This window comes from Balaenoptera ricei, chromosome 9, assembly GCF_028023285.1.
Source record: "Balaenoptera ricei isolate mBalRic1 chromosome 9, mBalRic1.hap2, whole genome shotgun sequence".
Taxonomy (NCBI): domain Eukaryota; kingdom Metazoa; phylum Chordata; class Mammalia; order Artiodactyla; family Balaenopteridae; genus Balaenoptera; species Balaenoptera ricei.
Window position 1 is genome coordinate 21852896 of NC_082647.1, and position 13533 is coordinate 21866428.

General features: G+C 40.1%; 1 protein-coding gene and 1 long non-coding RNA gene across 7 annotated transcripts in view; one reads left to right on the forward strand and one right to left on the reverse strand.

The window, feature by feature from the left end:
* MKLN1 (muskelin 1) overlaps window positions 1–13533 on the reverse strand; it is a 361821-nt gene that overhangs the window by 221148 nt on the left and 127140 nt on the right. The gene's annotated exons all lie outside the window — the stretch shown is intronic.
* The window catches only part of LOC132371800 (uncharacterized), a 54530-nt gene that overhangs the window by 27131 nt on the left and 13866 nt on the right, over window positions 1–13533 (forward strand). For 3 of the 6 annotated variants that reach the window (XR_009504974.1, XR_009504976.1, XR_009504979.1), the window contains exons 3-4: window positions 2696–2840; window positions 8051–8237. The exons of 1 other annotated variant lie outside the window; for it this stretch is intronic. This is a non-coding gene — a long non-coding RNA (uncharacterized LOC132371800). The remainder of the gene's footprint in view (window positions 1–2695; window positions 2841–8050; window positions 8238–13533) is intronic. 2 more of the 6 variants (XR_009504975.1, XR_009504977.1) reach the window with 1 other exon arrangement.

Sequence of the window (13533 nt, forward strand, 5' to 3'; positions counted from 1 at the left end):
TGGATTGCATTCTGAACGGCTGCTACAACCTTCTTGTCGCGTTCTACGTTCCAGTCCTGTGCCTCAAAAATTAACATTGCCTCCTCAGATAAAGACCCTTGCCATTTCCTGTGCCATGAATCTCTTCAGTTCTTCAGTTACTTCTTCTTCCTCTTGTCTCTCTTCATCCTTTCTCTGGGCCTCCAATTTCTGGCTCTTCTTAGCAGTACGAGCTACATCACTGCTGCTTTTACGCTTGCTCCCAGACATCCTGGGCTTGAAATAAAGATACTGTACTACTGTACACTATACAATACTGTACAGTAAAGTACACAAAAGCACAACCACTTGTAGAGGATGCACACACATGACAATGTACGCCAGACATATGAACTAACTTACGTGATCGAACATGTGAATGCATGATCGCGTCTTTGAAAGTTCGCAACTTGAAGGTTCGTACGTAGGGGACTTACTGTATTTATAGTTTAATTTAAGCAAATATGGCAAGTTGTTATAATTTATTAAATCTGGATAGTGCATATATGTTCCACTGGTAACTCAGAGGGTCATCCATAGCAGAAGGATGTCTTGAGATTTTTAGGATTACTGAAATTAAAAGTTTGTTTATGGGAATGGTTCATATCAGTGAGCCTTCAGATCCTTTCTACTCTGTTTTTCCCAGACCTCTCCAACTTTTAATTGTCTCTCTACCCCCGAACTTTGCTAGAGCTCTAATTATCTGTAGTGTTCACTTGCCAATTCTGTATTTTCCTGTACATTGCTGAAACAGGCTATTATTCACTCAATAGGTTTATGTCTTATTTCTTGAATTAGGCTATAAGCTTCTTCAGAACAGGGACCATATCTTGTTCATTTTTGTATTTTCTATAATATCTAACACACAGAGTAAGCAGTAAAGCATCGTGATTAAGAAAATAAGATAAAACGCGTTCAGAAATGTGGCAGGATATAAGAGCAATATACAAAAATCAGTTGTATTTCTATACACTAGCAATGAATAATCAGAAAATGAAATTCAAGGCAATCCTATCCAGATCCTAGCACTCTTTCTATCTTTCTTTTTTGCATAAATTGACAAGCTGATGCTACATTTTATATAGAAATGTAACCCAGAATAACCAAAACACTTTTGAAGAGGAAGAACAAATTTGGAAGATGCTCATTTCCTGATTTCATAATCTACAATGAAACTACAATAATCAAGATCTAAGGCATAAGGATACATGTTTAGACCACTGGAATAGAATTGAATGTCCAGAAGTAAACCCTCACGTATATGGTCAGTTGATTTTTTGACAAGGGACCCAAGACAATTCAATAGGGAAAGAGTAGTTTTTTCAATAAATGGTGCTGAGACAACTGGCTATCCACATGCAAAAGAATGAAGTTGGGCTACACCTTACACCATACAAATAAATTAACTCAAAATGGATCATAGACCTAAATTAAGAGCTAAAACTACAAAACTCCTAGGAGAAAACATAGTAAATGTTTATGACCTTGGATATGGCAATGGTTTCTTAGATATGTTGCCAAAAGCAGATGTGACAAAAGAAAAAAATAGATAAATTGGACTTTAAAATTAAAAACTTTTATGCTTCATAGGACACCATCAAGAAAGTAAGAAGACTACCCACAGAATGGGAGAAAATCTTTGCAAATTGTATATTGACAAGGAACTTATATCCAGAATATATAAAAAGATATTACAACTCAATAATAAAAAGACAACACAGTTAAATCATGGGCAAGGAATTTGAATAAACATTCCTCAAAAAAATTTATACAAATTGCCAATATGCACAAGAAGAGATACTCAACATCACTAGTCATTAGGGAAATGCAAATCAAAGCTATGATGAGATACCTCTTCACACCCACAAGGATGGCTATAATAAAAACAGACAATAACAAGTGTTGGTAAGGATATAGAGAAATTGGAACCCTCATATATTGTTGGTGGGCATGTAAAATGACGCATGTAAAACTTTGGAAAATAGTTTTGTAGTTTCTCAAAATGCTAAACATGGAATTAACATAATACTCATCAATTCCACTCCTAGGCATCTACTCAAGAGAAATGAAAACATACCTCCACACAAAAGCTTATACATGAACATTCATAGCAGTATTATTTACAGCAGTTAAAAGTGGAGACAACCCATGTCCATAAGTTGATGAATGGATAAACAAAACGTGGTATATCCATACAATGGAATATTTTCAGCCATGAAAAAGAATGAAGTACTGATGTATGCTACAACGTGGATGAACCTTGAAAACATTATGCTAAGTGAAAGAAGCTGTTCATGAAAGACTATATATTATAGATAAGGTCTTTAAAGAGGTTTAGTTAAAATGAGGTCTTTAAGGTGGGCCCTAATTCAATATACCCAGTGAGACACCAGGATCAGCCATGCCCAGAGAAAAGAACATCTGAGGACACAGCAAGAAGGCAGCCACATGCAAGCTAAGGAGAGAGGCCTCAGGAGAAACCAGACCTGCTGACACCTTGATCTTGGACTTTTAGCCTCCAGCACTGTGAGAAAATAAATTTCTGTTGTTTAAACCACCCAGTCTGTGGTATTTTGTTATGGCAGCCATAGCAAAATAATACAGTGGTTCTTTTGAGTGTGTAACAATGATGTGTTGTATAAGAAAGGCCTATGCTTTGAATTATTGTATTTTGCAGGGTGGCATCTTCTCATCAATCATGTCATCAATTGCTAGAAATATGAGAACTCTCCAGAAGATCAAGTACCGTGTAGTAGTTACCATGCACAGGCCCCATAGAGCCCTGGCCTTTGAGAATGCCCTATTCCCCAACCCAAAAGAAGGTAAACATTTAGAAGATTTCTCCAGACCCACGGGATTTTCATAAATTGGTAGAGATTGATCCAGATGTGCTTAAAACCAGGGGAAATGTCATTTTAAATGATGTTAATTACTGAGAACTTTTAATAACATGGGGAAATGATTATAATATTGTTAAAAATTCTGCATGCAAATTTAACAAGTATAGATAAAATCACCTTATCTGTATAATGATATGCATAGAAGAGAGACTGAATAGAAATATAGCTAAAGTTAATATTAGTTCTTCTTTGTGATGAGATTTGGGGTTATTTTTGTTTTTTTCTTTATACCTCTCTGTATTTCTGAATTTTCCAAAGTGAGCATGTATTGGTTTTATAATCACAAAATATGCTTATATTTTAAAGATTAAAAATTGAGGTAGAGGGTATATAATCCAATGCTAGGATTGAGAGTCATCTCCAGGAGATGTGGTTCCAGGACTCAGAGGTCAGATATGTTGGAACCCTGATGCCTACTTGTCCTCTTGGGATCTGGCCAGAGTGTGCTGCCCCACGCCTAGAAATTCTGATTATGCTCCTGCAGTGCCCTCCTGTCTAGTTCAGGTCTCTGAACACTGATCCTCCCTCCCTTCAGACCTCTAACTCCTGACTCTGAACTTAGACTTTTCTTTCTGGATTTATGTGGCCACCCCTCTTTCTCTACTAATGACTCAACACAACCTCTCCCTCCCTCTCCCACACCTTTCTCCCAACCTTTTGTATTCTGAGGCTACCCACAGTACTGACAGCTGTGTCCTTCATGAACAGGGTGGCTAAAAAGTAGCGGCACAAAATGAGAGGAGGGGGACAAGAGAAGGGAAATGCTGAGGGAGATGCTTCTGAGGTTTCCTTCCTTGTGGGCGTTTGACACTCCTGGCGTCTGTCTACTTCTCTTACTCCTCCTCCTTAGCGGAGGGGCTTAATCTCCTTTGAGAATTGAGAAGTACACAGGGCAGGCTCAGCTTAGCGCCTTCTTTCTTCCACTTAGGCATCACCTGCCCACAGTGAGGATGTCACCTTGGTCTGCTCCTCTGGGAGCAGGGTCCCCTTCCTACTCCCACTCCTACTCCCAGCGTGAGAAGTCCTGTCCTGGTCAAATGTTACTTGTGACTGGGTGAACAAGTCGACCTAATTCTGAAACTCATTTAGTATTTAGTATCCCGTTATCTCTCACAATAAACAGACTTTATCAGCAATCAACGTGGTTTTTCGGTCTCCGTCTGCTCACTCTTTTGTTTCATTTCACATCTTGACCAGAACCCAGGATAGGGATTGAGGAAAAGAATAGGAACTTCTCAGAGACCTGAAAAGGAAATAACACTTGTTAAGAGCCAACTGTGTGCCCAGCACCAAGACAGAAGCTTTATGTATGTTCATTCATTTAACCACCCTCATAGTTTGCATTATTTTCCCATTTCACATAAAAGGAAACTGAAGCTCAGAGACGTTAAGAACTTGCCCAAAGTCTCACAGTTAGAGAGTGGCTGATGTCTCTTTGACTTCAAAGCCCAAGCACTTTCCACTGCATAAGACGTTGTCTTTGGGTGCCACCAAGGCACTCCTCAGGGACTGAGGCAGCATCTCATCTTTGTTAATACTTCATCCCAACCATCTGCGCTATCAGTTGAGCAGCATGCAAGGGAGAAAACCAGGATACATCCAAAGGATAAGGAGTGAGGAGATTATAAAATGCTAGACCAAAAAACATCAAGAAATGTATTTTTCCCCAGATTTCTTGGGGACTTTTGGACAAATGACCTCCCCTGCCCCCCAACCTGTGCTCTGGCTTCCTCAGTTGTAAAATAATTCAATAATACCGAGTCCTCCTTAAGTCAGACCACATGTCATGCTTTCCTGAGACTGGCCTCAGCACAGTTGTCCTTTTGCCCCCACTTGCTATTAAAAAACAAATGTATGTCATATTGCTCTGGGTGGCACATGGAGTAAAAATAATGATAATGAATAATGAATCAGCTTAACAATATATGAAAACCAGAAGTAATGAACTGATGAACAGAAAATGATATTAAAATGCCAGCCATAGGGGCTGACCCTTTAAAGAGACAAGCTGACGAAGATGTTTTGATGTGACCCCTGAAGGACAGTCAGCTGGCAGGCTAAACCACAGTCACTGATAGGGCCAACAACTCCCCAGATGCCTAGGGACCAGGAACATTTCCAGGAGCTCAAACCACTGCTACCTTCTTCTCCTCCTCCCCCAAAAAGCTCAGAAAGTGCAAGGGCACCCCACAGGCCACTAAGCACATTCCCAATTGTCCTCTAGGGAAATCTGATGCCGAAAAATGGACCTTGTCCAAAATAGTGGTTCAAGCCAGATGAGGAATTACAGAGAAGACAACCTTCCATGGTAAATACCCTGCCTCCAAATCCCCAAAGTCTTCATTAGGGAACTGAAAACACAGGCACACCAGCTGGTCTCAACTGCTTTGAAGCACTGTGGCACAGTGGAAAGAGCAATGCTGTAGGGCTGGCAATAAGAGACTAGCCTTCTAGTCCCCAGCTCTGCCCAATTCTAGCTGGGTGACCTTGGCAAAGGTACTTAACTTCTCTGGACCTCACTTTCCTCATTTGTTAAATGAGGTTTGATTAAACCATGATGTCTTCTGGTTCTGAAATCCTATCTTTCATCTTTGGATTCGCATCTTACATTTAAAGAAAATTAAAGCAGGTTCTTGGGTGTTGTGTTTCTCAGAGATCTTGCCTCTCACCTTTTAAATTTTCTTCATTGGCTTTCCTATCACAAGATTAAACCTAAATTCTTCAGCGTGACATTCAAGGTTCTTTGAGATCAGCCCATGCCTATCTATTGTGCCACCCTCCTCTCACTCCCACCAATCATGTATTTTATACTCTGGCTATAATGGACTATTTGTACTCCCCCATAACACTTTTCCTGCAATTTCAAATACTTACTGAGCATGTACTCTGTGCTAGACCTTACACCAGTAAGCCTTTGCACATAATGTTCACTTTGCTTGAACTGCCTTATATTAATTAAGGTAGAGCTCACTGTTGTAACAAACGAGTTATATAATATCAGTACATTAAAGCGCTAGAATGTTATTTCTTAGTCATATAACAGATCAGTCTGGCAAGCCGCCTTCCACCCAGGGTCCTTCTATTTTGCAGCTCTGCCATCCTCTAAGCTTTAGAGTCCTTTATTTCCAGAGCTAACAGCTGGGAAAGAGAAGGAAGAAAAGGCACACCTACTTCTTTTTTTTGGCTGCGTTGGGTCTTCGTTGCTACGTGCAGGCTTTCTCTAGTTGTGGTGAGCGGGGTCTACTCTTCATTGCGCTGCGCAGGCTTCTCATTTCGGTGGCTTCTCTTGTTGTGGAGCATGGGCTCTCAGTGCGTGGGCTTCAGTAGTTGTGGCTCACGGGCTCTAGAGCGCAGGCTCAGTAGTTGTGGCGCACAGGCTTAGTTGCTTTGCAGCACGTGGGATCTTCCAGGACCAGGGCTCGAACCCGTGTCCCCTGCATTGGCAGGCAGATCTTAACCACTGCACCACCAGGGAAGTCAAAGGCATACCTACTTCTTAACCTGGTCTAGAAATGATGTACATCACTTCTGCTCACATCCCATTAATGAGAACAGATCACCTAGTTCCACCTAGATGTATAGGGGATTGGAAGTTGGTTGGGCCAATTCCCAGAAAAAGTTGATGCTATGGAAGGAGAGCATGAGTCTCTGATGGTCAGCGAGCCATCTCATGCCCTTCCTTGATTTGTCTTCTTAGCAAAGTCTTATTCACCCTTAAACCTCAGTCCAAGTGCTACCTCCTTTGTGAAGTCTTCTCTGACCTATGTAGGCAGATCTAGGTCCTCCTCTTCCTATGTCTCACTGCACTTTTCACATTTCCATTAAGTGAATTATGACAATTAACATAGTGTTCTGTGTGGTTTGCATGTCAGTCTGGACTATGAGCCTTGAGGGCAAGGATATTGTCTTTTCATTTTTGTATTTGGAAATCTTAGCATAGTGCCTGGTAAATAGTAGTTTTACAATAATATTTAATGAACTGATGAATATTATCAGTGAATGAATGACTGTTACCCTAAGGAAAAGAAGCTGGTTTTTACAGAGGAACAAAGACCTCAGTTTAAAAAAAAAAACAAACAAAAATTATTGGTGATTCAAGATTATCCATAATGCTAAAAGGAAAATAAGCTTTCCATACAAATGTTACAATTATAATTAATATTTTGCATTATTATTTACTTAGAGTCTGTCTCTTGCATAAGCTCCGTGAGAGTAGGGACCTTATACGTATTGTTCTTTGCTCTGACTCCAGCATCTATCACACTATCTGGCACACAGTAGGTACTCAGTAATTATTTCAGAAAGAATGAATGGATAAATAAATGAATGAAGACTGCACCCTTAATCCCATGAGCCATATAATAAGTGCATGTCTTACATTACAAGAGGAAAGTGTCGATGGGGTGGTGAAAACTTACACTACAACTAGAAAAGCAGAACAGAATCAGGACTTTACCATCATTACCTTGTACAATCTATGTCATCATCCTCTTTATATAAAAAGATGAACAGGGCTTCCCTGGTGGCGCAGTGGTTAAGAATCCGCCTACCAATGCCGGGGACACGGGTTCGAGCCCTGGTCCGGGAAGATCCCACATGCCACGGAGCAACTAAGCCCGTGCACCACAACTACCGAGCCTGTGGTCTAGAGCCTGCGAGCCGCAACTACAGAAGCCCGTACACCTAGAGCCTGTGCTCCGCAACAAGAGAAGCCACTGCAATGGAAAGCCCACGCACCGCAACGAAGAGTAGCCCCTGCTCGCTGCAACTAGAGAAAGCCCATGTGCAGCAATGAAGACCCAACACAGCCAAAAATAAAAATAAAATAAAATAAATTTTATTTTTAAAAAAAAGGTGAACAAACAATATTGGAGGAAACTAAAATCTCAATGGCAATAGTTGCCTGTGAGTAAATGAGGACAAATGGATGTCTCCAAAATGGTTGCACTATGAAATAGCCTTTGTAAATTGGTTAATGAGAGAAGCAGGAAGCAAGAGTGCAGACAATTACAGAGTCGTGACAACTGAAAAATACACTGATTGAGAAGAGACAAAAACATGTTTTTCATAGTTTTTGAAGAGGTATGGAGACACTTTTTCAAATGTTTATAACACATTTATTCTCCTCATAGGTCCCATGTGACAAAGTTTGGATTAGACATTACAAATGGCTTCCAATGGACTACTTGCCAGACTTTGTCATGGGAACCATCTGACGAGCAGAACAAAGTGCAAGTGCATAAGCAACTTCCAATGAGAACCTATGTATGGGCTTGGCCCAGGTATCTTGAAACCCTGGGAAGACCTAAATATAAACAAGTAAGTTTGCAGTGTGGACTGATTTGTGGTGGTACCAAGGTTGATGCTGATCTTGACAGGTGGACTTTTTCCAGGTACTGACCAAGATGTTAATGGTAGGTATAGGCATTAAGTGACCTAAAAATAGGACAGTACACTTATTTTGCAGACCTCTGATGATATACAAGCATGGAACCATTGGCCTGCCCTGAGGAGCTATCTGTCTCCCCTTGTGGCAGAAACTGTTATGAGCTCAGCACATAGCTAGACTAAACTTCTTAGCCTCTCTTGAAGTTGGGCAGAGCCATGTGCCAGAGTTCTGGCTAACAGGATGTGGATGGAAGTGATGGGTGCCAGTTCCAGGTCTGGTGCATGAAAAGCCTCCTGTGCAATACACGGCAGGCTCTTTCCCCACCCACTGGCTGAATGGAGAGGATTCTGAGAACCTAGAGGAAGCTAGAGCATGCCTTGGAAGAAGACCGTGAAATACTGCATAGGATTGACCACTACATTCCATACATCCCCACCCCTCCCAATCTATATTGTACTATGACCAGAACGATATATTTTTATTGGGCCAAACCGTTATATTGAAGTCATTTGTTATAACAATTAGCCTATCTTGACTAACACAACCCTATTTCCCAACTTTTTTCCTGGTCACAAGTAGGAAGAGAGACTAGGGTGAATTTCGGGAGTCTCAGTCCACAGCTACAGAGGATCAAGACAAAAGAAGGTATCAGAGACAAAGCTCAACATCAGGGAATATCACATTTAGTGGGATTCTGGAGTTAATTTTAAAGCTTAGGCATTCCCACAGAGCTGAAGCCATGCATGTGAGCCTCTGCTTATCTAACCAGTCCCTTCTGGATGTTTTCAAACTCTTGGGAGAGCAGTGAATAACCATTTCCCGACCATAGTTATCATATGAACCCCCAATATAGTCTGTTCGATTTTATATGCTTAGGGTCTAGTCAGATAATACCACATTTAAAACCTGTTTTACTTTTGCTTTTTGCTAAACATGGTAATTAAGAAGAAAAAGAAAAAATCAATTAGTAAGTAACTGTGTTTGAAGGTATATTTTTTATGTGATTATGCAAGGTTTGGTTGAGCCCAGTACTAATGGACAATTATGGGGGAGCCAACCAAGCACTGTGGCAAAAAATGAGGTCTTTTGGTGCTTGCCTGAAGATGTTATTGGGAAACTTTTGTTTACTTATCAAACTTTGGAAATTAAATCCTTCTTCAAGTAGCCTCGGGTCTTAAGGACAATAAATAAAGATGTGCTGACTGAAAACATTTTAAAAAACAACTTGTTATAGCTTTTAAAATAACAAGGGATAAATTCAGCTTAAAACAGAATATTCCAAAGTCATTTGGCCTGCTCAACAGAAACACCAAGCTTAAAAGCTGGATTCTATAGTTCATCTTTGTGCAGATGCTCTACCAAGTGAAATTTAGCAGGGGCCTGGGACAAGAGTCCTAGAAAATGCTAGATAGCTTCTACCTGTAAACCTGATCCCATTATAGGAAAGAGGCAATTGATCTCCCTATCCTGGGAGTGCAGAGAGAGAGGGATGAACTGGGAGAGAGTTAGGGCCCAGGGGGATGAAGAAGTAAGAGATTTAGGAGAAAGTCTCATTTTTTGTAAGAGTCCCTTAGGGCTGAGATGAAAGAGTTGGTCTTGGGATAGTACTTTTCTTTTCAAGAAATATATTCTACTGCCCTATTTTCAAGGGGTGCAAACTAAGCTATGATGATCCTTATCTCCTCCTGAAACTTCATCTTCTATCCATCTTCCCAAGGCGCTCCATTCCTTTGTCTTCCCACCTAAAATCCCTGGCTACAGTTAGATAGCCATGAGCAGACCTGGTACTTCTTGAAGCTCATCACCAGAGCTGTGTCAAAATCACGTAGAAATCCAGCAGACAAACAGGTGGGCTTAAGGAAATGTTGCTAAGGTATGGTTAGGCAACTGAGTATCCCCCTCAAGATAGGATCTGTTGATTAACACAGAGGATGTGCAACCTCCTTGTATATCCCCTAATCAGAGCCCTCAGGACTTGGCAGGAGTTCTTAAGGGATCTGTGTGGCCATGTAGAACTATGTTATATGAGTGCTTCCCAGCCTCTTCTCTCAATGATCTCATTTTTTCCCCCAAAGCTATATGCTTTGAAAGATTTTTAACTACTAAATAAATCACATTCATAAAGAAAATATATTAACTATTTATTAGGTACCAGGAATTGTATTAATGAGTGCTTTACATAGATCATCTAAAATCCTCAAGGAGTCTGAAAAATAGAAATGAATAGCCCCATTTTACAGATGAGTAAACTGAGGTTCAGAGATGTTAAATAAATAGCTCAAGTCTTATTGCTAGACACTCAAATTTTTTTTGGCCGTACTGCATGGCTTGTGGGACCTCAGTTCCCTGACCAGGGACTGAACCTGGGCCATGGCAGTGAAAGCCTGGAATCCTAACCAATAGGCCACCAGGGAACTCCCTAGAGACTAAACTTTGATTGGCCTTACCTCCATACCCATATTCTTTCCAACAGACTTTCTCTACCTTATAGACAACACACACAACCAACCAGAACTTCTTACTGTGAAGATACAGTCTTTACAATGAGTTAGTGTGGCATAATCTCCCCCCATCTTCCAGCCCCCTGCTCCCCCCAAGAATAAAGAAGCTTTGCATTACTTAGTCAATCTGTTCAGGCTTTATTGTGAATAAATATACAATGTCTTCAGACTTCCCTGGTGGTCCAGTGGTTAAGAATCCACCTTCCAATGCAGGGGATGTGGGTTTGATCCCTGGTGGGGGAACTAAGATCCCACATGCTGCGGGGCAACTAAGCCCACAGGCCACAATTACTGAGCCCTCACGCTCTGGAGCCCATGGGCCACAACTAAAGAGCACACAAGCTGCAATGAAGACCCAGCGTAGCCAAAAATAAATTTTTTTAAAAAAGTATATATACATATATATATATATATATATATATATATATATATATATATATATATATATGTATATATATCTTCTAGGCTTTTTTGATGTATTGGACATGGTTCAAGTAATTTCATTACTATCCTTATAGAACTCTGAGATCCCAGAAAACCAGAATGGAAACTGGCAGTTCAAAACAAATGGAAATTGAACAGAGGGAGTTCCGAACACAGATCCAGGCACAGACCTCCTCTTCTGGGATTCTCCCACCCCTTTGATTCTATTAAATATTCAGTGACATACCACTGGCTGGTGTGAAGCAGGGAATCCTTCGGGAACACAAAATTTGGTGGGAACTGGGGAGTCATTAAAGTATGCCAATCTAGAATGAGTGGCAAAAGAAGGGAAGAAAAAAGAAGAATGAGTGAAGAGGGAGAGGAACATGGAGAGAGGCAGAAGGAGGAGGAGGAAGGAAGAGAAAAGAAGAAAAGAAGGGAGGATATGTATAAAGAGGGGGGAAAAAAAAGAAGAGAAAAGGAAAAGAATGGATGACCGTTCACATTGTCTTTTCTTGTAACTACTGGTGAGGTCTTCATCACCAAATATAGTAACCCCCAATGGAGGTAATAGGCAAGTGTTGCTAGGTCCACCAGTAGTGCTATTGTGGAAGAACTATTTCCTCAAAGGGACCTTTACCACCTCCCCTACCCAACTGGTAACTTGGAAGCCAGAATCTTTGAAAATTACAGTATAAATGGAGAAAAAGGATATTACTAATTCCAGTAGTAAAATGAAAACTGTTAGTCCAGTATCCTAAGGTTAAGTTCTGTCCTGCTATGCAGAAAATTCACAACAACTCCCTTGTCTTTGTGCTAGCTGAAAAACAAAATAACAAAAACAAACAAGCAATAATAACAAAAAAACCCCTCTGGGTATCCAGAAATACAGGGCAACCTTGAGCAAAGTTTAACTGACTTTGGTGCTTAATTGCTGTAAAATGAGAGTGTTTATTTGGAGATTTAAAAAATAACTCATTTTCCTTAGAAACCCAAATTCTTATTTTTAATAATGAAATCCTTTAACCTAGTTGCTTATATTTTCAACGGATTATTTAGTTTATGATAGCTAAAAGATAAGAGGTAAACATCAACCAAAGAGAATAGATGCATACTTTTTCCTCACTCTAGAATTTAAACAGTACTCAAGAAACATCTAAAGATCCATCTATTCTGCATCCAAAGAAAATGCTCTTCCTTAATTTTTTACTCTAGAGTTTAAAGTGGGCTTTTTTTTTGGCGGGGGGCGGGGAAGAATAGAAGGTGAAGGGAGAGTTATTTTAAAATGCCATAAAAGAGTCTTCTGTATTTGAACTCCCAAAATGTTCTGACTGTCTTTAAGAAGTGTTAGCAAAAAGATCTGTTTATTCATAGTTAAATTCTGGCTAATGACCAGTTTCAGAGTACCTTCTTCAGGGCCCAGTCTCTGCTAGACTTCATATTCCAGAACGTTCTGCCCTGATTGACCACCCTCAGAGATAAACATGAACTCCTGCATCTACTCCATAAAGAGGACAAAGCCTCAGTCTTAATCCTCTTATCCTTTACTCAGGATAAATGCTGTCTCCTAGGTGCCAGGCAACAACTCAGAGCCCCTTTATCTGAACATTCAAAGTAGGGATAATCATTTTAAAACAGTGCAAGTAGTCAAGCTCCCATTTTAAAAAACCCATTTTTAAATAGGCTGTCATCACCTTCACCCAGTGATCAGTATTAACTTCATTAGTAGTGAGACAACCAGACATTACGTAGGGCCTAATACGAGGCAGTAGGAAGTATACAGCATTACCCTATGAAGAATTCTTACCAAAATGTTTAACCTGATTCTTATCAAGCCTTGATCTAACTTTGAGCTTACAAGAAATACAGAGGACAGAAGAACAAGTTTAACAACACCATGAGAAAACAGACAAATCCTGCAGGTGGGACACTATGCAGAACAATTAGCCCAGAATCGTCAAAAACTCAATGTCAGTGGGGGGTGGGGGGGTGGGAGGTGGTGGGATGAACTGGGAGATTGGGATTGACATATATACACTAATACGTACAAAATAGATAACTAATAAGAACCTGCTGTATAAAAAAATAAATAAAATTCAAAAATCAAAAAAAAAACAAACAAGATTACTTAGAGATAATGGAGATAAATCCAAAATACAGTCAGCTAAAAGAGTTGAAAATGGATGCCTCTGCAAAAGTGGAAATGGGGGAAAAGGTAGTGGACTGCCTTCTGTTTTCATAGAAAACCTTATAATACCTGTTATTTCTTTAAACCATGCATATGTATAACTTTTGTTTTTAA